At 42.5% G+C, this 12,159-nt stretch overlaps 1 protein-coding gene across 3 annotated transcripts in view; it reads left to right on the forward strand.

Annotated features, from left to right (window-relative positions):
• The first annotated feature begins 3,701 nt into the window (after positions 1–3,701).
• LOC133371906 (ATP-sensitive inward rectifier potassium channel 12) overlaps positions 3,702–12,159 on the forward strand; it is a 65,503-nt gene continuing 57,045 nt past the window's right edge. Inside the window, exons 1-2 of one of the 3 annotated variants that reach the window (XM_061599881.1) lie at positions 3,702–4,245; positions 8,769–8,894. The gene's annotated coding sequence lies outside the window, so the exon portion shown is untranslated. The remainder of the gene's footprint in view (positions 4,246–8,768; positions 8,895–12,159) is intronic. The other 2 variants (XM_061599877.1, XM_061599880.1) reach the window with 2 other exon arrangements.

The following is a 12,159-nucleotide window of genomic DNA, read 5'->3' on the forward strand; positions in this document are numbered from 1 at the left end:
GTGATCAGAGTGATAGACAGGACAGAGAAAAACGTAAAGATAAATGGAATCCCCTAATTTAATTTATGAAGAATAAATATAAATGTTGACGAATACAATAGTTCCTCTATGAGGTGATATATTAATGTACATATAATATATTTATAATGTGTATGTTTTAGCTGTTTAGTGTGATTATTAAATCTATAAAACATACAATAAAGTATAAATTTTAAAATAAAAATGCATTTATTAGTGAATATAACTTACAAAAATGCACCCCCCAGTACAGACAGCGCAGGCTCCAGTAAGCCCACCCGCCCGCCCTGCCTACCTCTCCCCTCAGTGTGAGTGCTGTGTGCGCTGTGTGCCCGTGCCTGCCATTGCCCACGATGGCAGTGGGGGTGTTCCCTAAGGGGCTGATGCCCCCGCTGCCATCTTGGTTGATAGCAGGCATGTGCAGTATGTGTGCACATCATTCACACAACATGAGAGGTAGGTGGGGCACATGAGCAGACTTATGAGAGCCATGCCACCTGTACTGGGGGGTGTTGGGCTATGATGCCATGGGCCTAGGGCAGGCTGGTGTCCAAAGGCCCAGTCATGCCTGGCACTGGCCCTCCTCTCTAGTAATCATGTCTCCAAACAAGGCCATGCTCCAGTTGTCATGTTATAGCGGGAGCAGGTCTGGCCTCCACCAGCAGCACTTAAGAGAAGGGCTGTAGCTCAGTGGTCAGGTACCTGCCTCAGATGCAGGAGGTCTGGGTTTAATCCCCAGCATCCCCAGGTAGAGCTGGGAATGTCCTCTGCCTGAACCCCTGGAGAGCCCCTGCCAATGAGTGTGGACAATACTGAGCTGAACAGACCAATGGTCTGATGTGGTATAAGGCAGGTTCCTGTGTTCCTAGCACCTTCTCTGTTGCAGACCCAGTGCTAGGGAACCAGGACCAGATTAAAGATATGGCGAGTCCCTAAACTACGTCATTACAAAATGATTATTAGCATCACTAAAAAGAAGTATATTTTTCTATTATTTTTAACCAATTATGTAAAGCTTGAAATGTACAAAAATAGAGGCCTCTCATAATGTGAGACCCTAAACTGTAGCTTACTTGTGTGTGTGTGTGTGTGTGTACTGCCTTCAAGTTGATTCCAATTTATGGTGACCCTGTGAATAGGGTTTTCATGAGGCTGACAGGCAGTAACTGGCCCAAGGTCACCCAGTGAGCTTCATGGCTATGTGGGGATTTGAACCCTGGTCTCCCAGGTCGTAGTCCAACACCTTAACCACTACTCCACACTGGCTGAGAGCCTTACCCTCCATGAATTTGCTAATCCAGCCCTTTTTTTCTGGGGCTGGGGGCGAGGAGGGACATACACCCACCCCCTGCTAGCTTTCCACAGAGACAAGAAAACAAATCTGTTTAGTCCGGTAGGCCTTTGAGAAGATGTGTTGACTGCTCTGTTGCATGTTTTGGGCTATTTTTCTGCTGCTGTTGTTTTTCGATTTGGTTTTAATGAGATGATAGATTTTAGTTTTGTTTTGGTCAGTATATTTTAACTTTCTAAACCAGAGGGATATAGTTAGGAAGACCAGAGCAGTGTAGGATTTTAAATAAAATGTTCGCCTCATCTCCAGGAACTGGGTCAAGGGTCTGTCTGATTCTACTCAAGAGACTCAAATGGGACCTTCAGTGCTAGAGAGTAGGCAGGTCAGCTAGCTGGGACTGTGTATGCTGTTTCCATGTTTATCCTGGCCTTCCTCTAAGACAGGGATGGGCAACCTGTGCCCTCCAGGGGTTGTTGGACTCAAACTCCCATCAGCCCCAGCCACGGTGGCCAATGGTCAGGGGGATTGGGAGTTGGGAAGCTGCCTTATATTGACTCAGGCCATCTTGCTCAATATTGTCTATACTGACTGGGTGGAAGCAGGAAGCCTCTTCCACTCTACTTGGAGATGTAGGGTGTTGAAGCTGGGACTTCCTGCTTGCAAAGCAGATGCTCTACCATTGAGCAAAACATCTGCAACGCACCAAGCTGGGCAAAGCTGCTCTTGCCAGTTGCTACCCGGCCAGGGGCAAGGTAGTCGTGTGACTTGGGCCCAAAGTATCTTAAGGACTGCCTGATTCCCCGTGTTCCATCTTGATCACTGAGATCATCTCGGCACTGTTAGTGGTTTGTCACGATCCTGAGGTTTGGTTGGCTTCCATCAGGGATTGAGCCTTTAGTGTGGTAGGCCCTGCCCAGTGGAACTCCCTACAATAGAGATTTGGCAGGAATCATCCCTTCTTTCTGTCCGGCATCTCTTGAATACGGAACTTTTTAAGCAGGCCTTGTAATATGAATTTTATCCCCCAACAAATGCAGTACTTATGGATGCTTTTATTATTGTTTTTAATTGTTTGTATTGGTTTTTAATTCTGTCATGTTTTTGCAATGCTGCCTTTATGTACTTTTATGAAACATAAGGTTTATAAATATTTAAATAAATAAATAAATAAATAAATAAATAAATAAATAAATAAATGATTGACCAGGTCTGGTATTGATACTAGGAATACCTAGTGGACATAGTAGCAAATTCTGCTCTTTTTAGCTCAGGCTTTTTGTTCCAGATCCTGTAGCCGAGCTTAGAAAGTCAGAGCTGGAGAATGTACCATCCCAGCCTCCACTGAGGTAGAGCTGCCCATTTTTTCATTTTTCCAGCCTCAAGTTCAGTTGTCCATATTTCTGCATCAGTTTGCTATTTTTTAAAAGGTCCTCACAAAAATTCATCAGCATTTTAGTCCACATTTCCCCCTTAATATAGACACCATTGCAAGTATTTTCCCCTAATATAATTCAGTTTTGTGTTCTACTTTCACAAATACATGCATTTTTTACACACATATATACACACACTATTTTGTACACATGACTCGGTTGGGGGGCTGTACTGAAAAATTCAGATAAGTGCGAATTTCAAAGAATCACTGCATTTTGATTCACACATTTTTTCGGGAAGCACAGATTGACTCATTTTGTATTACAATATGAACTGAACCGAATTTCTCCCCCAGGTTTGGAAATCTGAATTAGAAACCGTTTGGCTGACACAGACATAAGAAAAAATGTTGTTTGTTTGTGCAAAGAAAAGAAACCAAACCTGAAGAGGATAGTCCTGCCTGTTTAGAACATGGCACACACTGTGGCAGGGACTCTTAACCTTCGCTTCCTCTCAGGGATGCGTTTGCTCTCTCCGTGGAGGGCAGGAATAATTGGACACTCCAAAACATCACCAAAAAAGGACCACGTGTGGCAAATTGGGTGGAGCCAATCGTGGCTTTTTGCTGAAAGAAGGCAGAGATCAAGGGGAGGAAGGGGGCCAAAAGGTGACTGAGGTGGCGGGAGGACACAACAAACCAGGGGGAAAGAGTTCTGGGAAAGATGCTGCAAAAGTTGCCAGAGAGCAAACACAGAAGCTGAACTTTTGGCTCAGGGAAGACGTTCAGTAGCTGCTGTTCTTGAGCAAAGCGGTAGGAGGGAGTGGAGGGATGTGAGAGACAAGAGTTTCTCTCTCTCTCTCTCTCTGGTTGCCTGTGTTACATGCTCTGGAGAGGGAGGGAGGGAGGGAGGGAGAGAGAGAGAGAGAGAGAGAGAGAGAGAGAGAGAGAGAGAGAGAGAGAGAGAGAGGCTTAGCTGGGAAACCAATCTGCAGCATCTTGGATCAAATAGCCCAAACCACCAATAGCACAGAGGAGAAGAGAACAAGAAAGTGACCACAACTCCCCAGAAGGAGGGCACCTTCCTACAATCCGAGCACAAGGCAGCCAAGATGTCGAGCCAGGATTAAAGTGAATGCTAAAAGAAGACTTTTTATTATTATTTTGCGTGGGTAGGTGGGGGGCTGGGAGGATGGATCCTCTGTCATTTTCCCAACCCCCCTTAAGTCCGGCAACAGCTGCCACGGGATAGAGAAAAGAGTTTGACAGTGAATTCTCTTGTCTTGGATGCTCTTGGGTATTAGATTTTTTTTTTAATAGAGACTATATACATATATATGTACATTTCTCCCCAGAGGAAGGAAAAACGTTGGATATTCTTGTTTTCCCTTTTTGCTTGTTTCCAAAGATTTCTGTTCTCGTTGTTACAATGGAGAGGTGGATTCTCTACCTAAGGGATGGCACAGCCCAAATCTTGTGGAAAGAGAAGGAAGATCTAAGGATCCCTACTTGCTTGGGACTTACAGGAAAGATTTGGGATTTGGTGGGATCCATGCAGTGAGAGGTAAGTGATGACTGTGGCAATGAGGCTCCTGGTGCTGTTCTGTATACACCCACAGAGCTGCTGTGGGACGTATAGCAAGTTGAAACTAAGGAAGGAACCAAAACAGTCATCTCATACTGAATTGCTCAGGCATCCTGCCACATTCTTTGGCTATGAAATGAAGGCAGAGACTCGGGGAATGGAAGGGGAATCCTCAAAGATGAAATATCACGGGTGTGGGCTGGCTTGAATCATAGAATCAGGGAGTCAGAAGGGACCTTGGAGGTCATCTAGTCCAGCCTTTGCTCAAGGCAAGAGTCTTACATGATCCTCTGTTGTTTTCTCCCTTTCTTTTAACTAGAAACCCCATAGCCTACTGTCATGTTTCAATCTGATGAAATAAGAGGGCAGACCAGGATCACTTACGAGAGAAGATGAAGCTAATCTCTATTAAATGATCCTGAATTTGTACTTATTTAGGTACCAAAAATAAATGTGTTGCTGGTAAAGACCTAGCTAGTTACCTGTACTTTGCAAAGATCCCAGTCACATGTAGATATGTTAGATGAGTGATCCAGCAGAGACCATCAGCCAGTGGTGGGTCTACTGATGAATTGAGGTTTACTTTCTTGCCTGCTGCCCTGAGGTCAGATCCACTACGATTCGAAGCAATGCTTATTAAGGAGTAAACCCCCACTGGATACAGTGGGGCTTCTGCGTAGACATGAAAAGTATGGCATTACTAAACTAATGTTAACAAAAATAATAATGATGATTTTATTTATTTATTTATAAATTTTCCTACCTGTCCTTCACTATCAAGTCCTAGGGTGGATTCCAGTAACATCATTAGGAATAGATAAATCTATCCATTTTGGGTCCCTCCATTTCTAATACAGTCTTAAATTTAGTTCTCCACATTTCTGCAACAATGTGCAGAAAATTCTTTTTTTAAAATAATCCTCATGATAATTCCTTAACATTTTAATGTGAATTTCTCCTAATATACACATTTTTCTATGCAGTTTTGATAAATATACACAGTTTTGTATATTTTTACTGATACATGCTTTTATATGCATATAAATGCATTTATAAATGATAATATGCATTTTTGCACTCATTACATGGCTGGCAAACTGCACTGAAAAATTCAGAGAAATTTGAATTTGAAGGATGGCTGTGCGTCGGTTTGTATGTTGTTTCAGAAAGTGCAAATTTGCCTTTAAATGCAAACTGAATCTAATTTCTCTCCTATTCCTAAATATTATACAATTATAAAAATAAGTAAAACACTTGCAATGATAAAATGAACAAAACCATTCCACCCTAAACAGACCAGTATGGATTCAACAAGAAATGGGCCAGACAAACCCACAAATACCTTAGCAGCCCAAAGTCAGGGTAACGGTAATAACAATAACAATAACAACAATGCAGACAGCTCTAAGCACCTCTTTTAAGAGCACATTTCGCTCCAGATTTACAGAGAGGTGCTTGTTTCAGACAGTGTAGAGTTCAATGTTCCAAAAGAGTTTGTGGAGGAGAAAGGATCTAGATCAAAAAGTCCAAGAAAAGAAGTGGAAATCAAGAACAAGAAAAGGTAGAAGTTTTCACCTGCACTGACTTTTTCTGGTCATCTAGCCTGAAAGATAATTTACCTTAGTATAATTTAGTATTTTCACTAAAATCATTGGGAACTGTTACAAAAAAAAATAAAAAAACATCCCTTGCAGATCTTACCATCGGAAGTATGATGAGATCATGCAACTCTCACACTGCAACCCTATACACATTTATCTTTGGAGTAAGTATCACCAAACTCAATTAGGTTTGCCTCTGAGCAGCATATACAACCTTGCACTGTGAATCATGTATAATCTGTCTTGTTTTTAAAAAAACAAAATCAGTGTTCTCCAAGTTCCTCTGTGACAGGTGTGATCTTGACCTCAGTGTTTTTAAACCTATTTGAAACTTCCTAAAAGGGGTGTGATCACGAAAGTGACAATCCTAGTAGGGGTAAGCCCCATTGAACATAGTGGAACATCTGAATAAGTAAGCATTGGATCATGCTGTTAAGCTCTATCTGCAGTCCTGCAGGTCCATTTGCCTCTTAACTCACTTGAACCACTTTCTAGAATTGGAGACTATGGCAAAAAGTGTTTTACGGGCAGAGATTCTGTTCCTATCAATGAGGACTAAACACACACATAAGCTGCAATCCTGTGCATATTTTCCTGGGTGTAAGCCCCTTTGAACACACTTCTGGTGAAACATGCGCAGGACTGCTAAATAGGAAGTTTGTGGGAAACAACTTTTATGAGCATTCCTGGAAAGATTTTTTTTACTGCATCAGTTTTAACTCTTAAAATGCATAAATTGTGTTAAGAGGCAAAGCCTCTACATTAAATGATTATGAGAACATATTGGGCTAATGGGCCAAATTCTGCCCTCCCAAATGACTAGCTCTTGAGACCATCACGACAGATGCTTTGGTCCCCCTCCCAGTTGCTTCTGGAGTCAGGAACTGAAACGCCAGAACGGATCCAGCGGCTGCTGATGCTAGAAAGCGTTAGAGATTGCAATGGCACAACTAGGAAGTTTGGTACATAACATGCATGAACCATTTATCCAGAATAAAATAAATAACTCTTGTGTCCAGTCCTCTAAGACCATAGATATAGGGGTGTATCCAACTAAATTCTACACATAGTAGAGCCTCAGTTATGTCATGTACATTAATTTCAATGGGTCTACTGTGAGTAGGATTAGCACTGGATATAACCCATAATCTCTATGTGTGTCTCTTTACACACATTGCATCAGTTGCTTCTAGGGATGGATAATAATAATAACAGACTGCCTTCAAGTCGATCCCGACCTATGGCTATGAATAGGGACTATGACTATAGAGACTATGAAGAGGGATTTCATGGTAAGTGGTATCCAGAGGTGTTTTTCCTGCTCAGCTTGCCACAGCTGCACAGGCCATCCCCGTCCTTGTCCACAACTGCCAGCTGGGGGGCAACCGGGCTTCTTGGGACTAGGCAGCTTGCCCACGGCTGCACAGGGATGGAAGGATCTGTCAATTTCAGTTCTCTTATTTTCCATTCTTAGCTTCGGTTTTCCATATTTCTGCAGCAATTTGTGATTTATTTATTTTTTAAAAACCCGATGAAAATTCTTCAGCACAGTGCAAATTTCTCCTAATAAACATATTTTTGTATGCAGCTTTGACTAACGCATACTTTTATGCAAGCAATTTCTTCAAATTCAATGCATTTTGGATGTTATTTTCACTAATATGTTCATTTTGATGCACACTTTCGCCTACTATAGATAGGAGCAAATTTGGAAGGATGGCTGTGTTTTGGTTCTCATATGGTTTTGGAAAGTGAGCATTTGAAAAATTCGGCTTTAAATGTGAACTGAATTTAATTTCTCCCTATTTGTAGTTGCCTCCTTGCTTATTCAAGTTTCTGTCAATCTGAAACAGCAATGAGCTGGCAATGGATTTTTCTCGCCATTGCGTGAGCTTAAAAGTATACCTCTAATCGAAAAAGCAAAATTGCACAGCTAAAAAGACAGTGTGCTACAGGAATAGTAACATCTCTCTACAAGAACTGACAATGCTAATTTCCCCTCCAAGTATTATATTTGGAAAGTGCCTTCAGCTACCACCTTTAACGTCTCGCTGGCTGGTTGGTGTGGTGGACTAGAATAGTATGTTTTACTCTTTTAGAAGTAAGGATCCTAGAAGGAAGCATACCAGACAGAGTAGCACCTAAAGTGTCAATTTCAGGACTATTAAAACAGCCTGAGTGTGATCACAGAAAAGTTGTAAGGTTGCATGTGTTTTTAAACCTTTCTTTATTCCTGTTATGGCCACCTGCTTTGCAAGTGCTGCAAGCTAAGAATCTATTTTACAGCCAGTTCTTAGAAAGGTATGAGATGACTTATTTACCAGCTGGTATTGAGATCCGACACTTCTTAATGAAATAGGCCATACTGAGAAGTTGGGTTTGGAGTTCTTATAATTTGGTTCCCCCAAAGTTTGAGCCCCCCCATCTGGACTATACATTTAAAGCCGTATCACATCACATCAAATAATCCTGCCTTTCCCCAAAGAATCCTGGAAACTGTAAAAGGTATTGAGAGTTAGGAGACCCCTTTTCCCCTCACAGAGTTTCAGTTCCCAAAGTTCCCTGAAAAGAGTGATTGATTGTTAAACCATTCCTGGAATTATAGCTCTACTCTGTTCTTCTAACAACTCTCAGCAGCCTTCCCACACTACAGTTCTCGGGATTCTTTTTTGGGGGGAGGTACCTATGACTGTTTAACATGGTGTGATACTGCTTTAAATGTATAGTGCACATGGGGCCTGAGTATAGTGGGGGTGGAAGGCTGGTGGCCTCCTCAGTCTCACTCATTCTTTAATAGATCCAAATGGATCCAAAATCCTCGTATTAGAATTATCCTTGATATGGTAAATGCAGTTGTCAAATAGTACGTTAAAAATTTCCCCCTCCCCATTGCTACTTCAGCAGACCTGCACCCTGGATGTTGTTGCTGTTGTTGTTATGTGCCTTCAAGTCGATTACAACTTATGGTGACCCTATGAATCGGTGACCTCCAAGAGCATCTGTCGTGAACCGCCCTGTTCAGATCTTGTAAGTTCAGGTCTGTGGCTTCCTATATGGAATCAATCCATCTCTTGTTTGGCCTTCCTCTTTTTCTACTCCCTTCTGTTTTCCCCAGCATTATGGTCTTTTCTAGGGAATCATGTCTTCTCATGATGTGTCCAAAGTATGATAACCTCAGTTCCCTCATTGTAGCTTCTAGTGACAGTTCTGGTTTAATTTGTTCTAACACCCAATTATTTGTCTTTTTTTGCGGTCCATAGTATGCACAAAGCTCTCCTCCAACACCACATTTCAAATGAGTTGATTTTTCTCATATCTGCTTTTTTCACTGTCCAACTTTCACATCCATACATAGAGATCAGGAATACCATGGCCTGAATGATCCTGACTTTGGTGTTCAGTGATCCATCTGCAGCCTGGAAGCTAAACTATTATTAGTCTTTCCAAGGATCTTAGAGCACCTCTGTCTAATCATTATTAATCGTGTTTGTATATCTTGCCCTTCAGTTGTGACGCTGGCAAAAATGTGAATAGTAGTCAAAACTGGATGCAAAAATGAGTTTGTTAGGGGAAAGTTGCACTAAAATGCTGATGAATTATTGTGAGGATTTTTTTTAACATTCAAATTGCTACAGAAATGTGGAGAATTTAAGTGGAAAAATGAGAACTGGAGAGACCCGAAATTGACAGATTAGTCCATCCTTAGCTGGGCTGGGGCTGATGGGAGGTGGGACAGTTTCTTCATCTCTGGCCTACACTGAGTAGAGGTGGTTCTCCAGGGTTTCAGACACGAGGAGCCTCCCCTAGCCCTGCCAGGGATTGAACCTGGGACCTTTTGCATGCAACAGGTATATATAAAATGTATCAAAAATATAAGGACATAAGATAGCTTGCTGGATCAAGCTAATGACTCATCTAGTCCAGCAACCTGTTCTCACAGTGGCCAACCAGTTGCCCATAGGAAACCCACAAGAAGAGTCTGTGTGCAAAGAGCACTCTCCCCTCCTGCATTTCCCAGCAACTGGTATTTGGAAGCGTACTGTCTCCGCCTATGGAGGCTGAGCGTGGCTAGTAGCCATTGATAGCCTTTTCTCCATGGATTTGTCTAATACCCTTTTAAATCCATCGAAGTTGGTGGCCATCACTGCCTCTTGTGGGAGTGAATTCCATAGTTTAACTATGCACTGTGCGAAGAAGCGCTTTCTATTATATTTAATAAATTTATATCATGACCTTCCTGAGCTACAGCCCCTTACTTCAAAGGGGATGTTGTCCCTATTTTATAAACTGGGAGGCAAAGAAAAAGACAGAGACAGATCAAGATGGTGTGACTTGACCAGGGCCACACCAAGAAGTCAGTGGCAAAGTAAGGAATTGGATGTAGTTGTCTGAAGCAGGTGCCATGTGCATTAAACTGAGGTGCTTGAGGGGTAAAAGGGACGGGCATAGGCTGTGGGGATCTTCACTTGCAGTGCTCTAGTTCAGTGGTAGACCATCTGCTCTGCATGTAAGAGGTCTAGTCATCTCCAGCTAGGGCTGGAAAAGGAGTCACTACGCTCTGGCAGCTGTACCAACACCTCCCCTAGCTCCTCCATATTGGGAGTTGGGTGGAATGGCCCTAGCTCAATGCCTTGCTTGCAGAAGGTCCCAGGTTCAATCCCCAGCATCTCCAATAAGGGATGGGTAAAGGCCACATTGGAATCACAGAGGCAAGAGAACTGAGTTGATTCTCTTTGGTGGATGCTGTGTTTGGCAGTAGATCCCATCCCTGAGTAGAAATGGGAATGTTCAAGGCAGAAGAATGTGGATAAAAGATTATTATTTAGCTTGCAACCCTGTGTATACAAACCTGGGAATACACTGTGGCATTTCCTGAGTTAACTGCACAGGATTGCATTGGTAATATGCACAACGGTGCTATTTGTTTTCTGTTTAGAAAGCGGGGGTGGGTGGGTGGGTGGGAGAAGAGACCTTTTTCAGCCTGAGAGCCACATTCTCTTCTGCGCAACCTTCTGGGGACCACATGCCTATGGTGGGTGGAGCCAGAGTCAAAAGGGGGCAGAGTAACAAATATAAATGTTGCCTTTGTATGATAGGTTAGTTTTTGCACAAGCACACACACACACACACACCCCATCGCTATCCTCTGTCCAGACAAGCAAGAGGTTCAAGTACTTCTATTTGCCCTCCACCGCTGCACTTTTCATAGTTTATACATTCAGCTACATAACATCTAAATTAGCCCTATCAAGGGTAGCGAAAGCAAGTGGCTGTATGTATATGTGAATATATTATATTATTTATTAAATTTATATCCCGCCCTTCCTCCCAAAGGAGCCCAGGGCAGCAAACACACAAGTGACAAAACAACTACAACATCTAAAAACAATTCCAGTACAGATGCAAACCTAGATCTCTACTAAAAAGGTTTGTGTAAGAGGAGGTTCTTCAATAAGCACCAAAAAGACCAACAGAGATGGCACCTGCCTAATATTTAAGGGAAGAGAATTCCAAAGGGTCGGTGCTACAACACTAAAGGTCTGCTTCCTATGTTGAGCAGAACGGACCTCCTGAAGATGGTAACTGCCAGAGACCTACACCGGCAGAGAGCAGTAATATAAGGGTATATAAGAGCAGAGGGTATATAAGGGGTGAGACAATCTTTCAGGTATCCTGGTCCCAAGCTGAATAGGGCTTTATACACCAAAGCCAGCACCTTGAACTTAGTCCGGTAGCTAATTGACAAATTGTCTCCATGTGAAATGAATCAGTGCCCACAGATCTAACGCATCAACTAGAACTTTTGTATTACTTCCACTACTGTATTTTTCATGGTTTGTATATTCAGCTACAAACCATCCAGTGTACTACTATCAAGGGTAGAGAAAGCAAGTGGCTGTATGCATGTGTGAATTTACAACCACGATTAACAATAGGTGGGTAGAGCAGTCTGCCCTTCACCCTCTAAACTTGCTGCTCTCAGGTGTGGTGCGAAGGACATTGATTAAAGTACTAGTCTGTTTGGTTTCTGTCAGTGATAGAGCACGTGCTTTGCATGCAAACGGTCCCTAGCATTACCAGATAGGGCTGGGAAAGAATCTTGTCTGAAATCCTGGAGGACCATTGTAGACCAGCGGCAACCAATGTGGTGCTTTCAAGATGTTTTGGACTACAATTCCCATCATCCCTGGCCATTTTGGCTGGGCCTGGTTGGAGTTGTAGTCCACAGCATCTGGAGGACACTATGTTGATTATTCCTGCTGTAAACAACATTGAGCTAGATGGACCAATG

This window comes from Rhineura floridana, chromosome 17 (assembly GCF_030035675.1).
Source record: "Rhineura floridana isolate rRhiFlo1 chromosome 17, rRhiFlo1.hap2, whole genome shotgun sequence".
Classification (NCBI taxonomy): domain Eukaryota; kingdom Metazoa; phylum Chordata; class Lepidosauria; order Squamata; family Rhineuridae; genus Rhineura; species Rhineura floridana.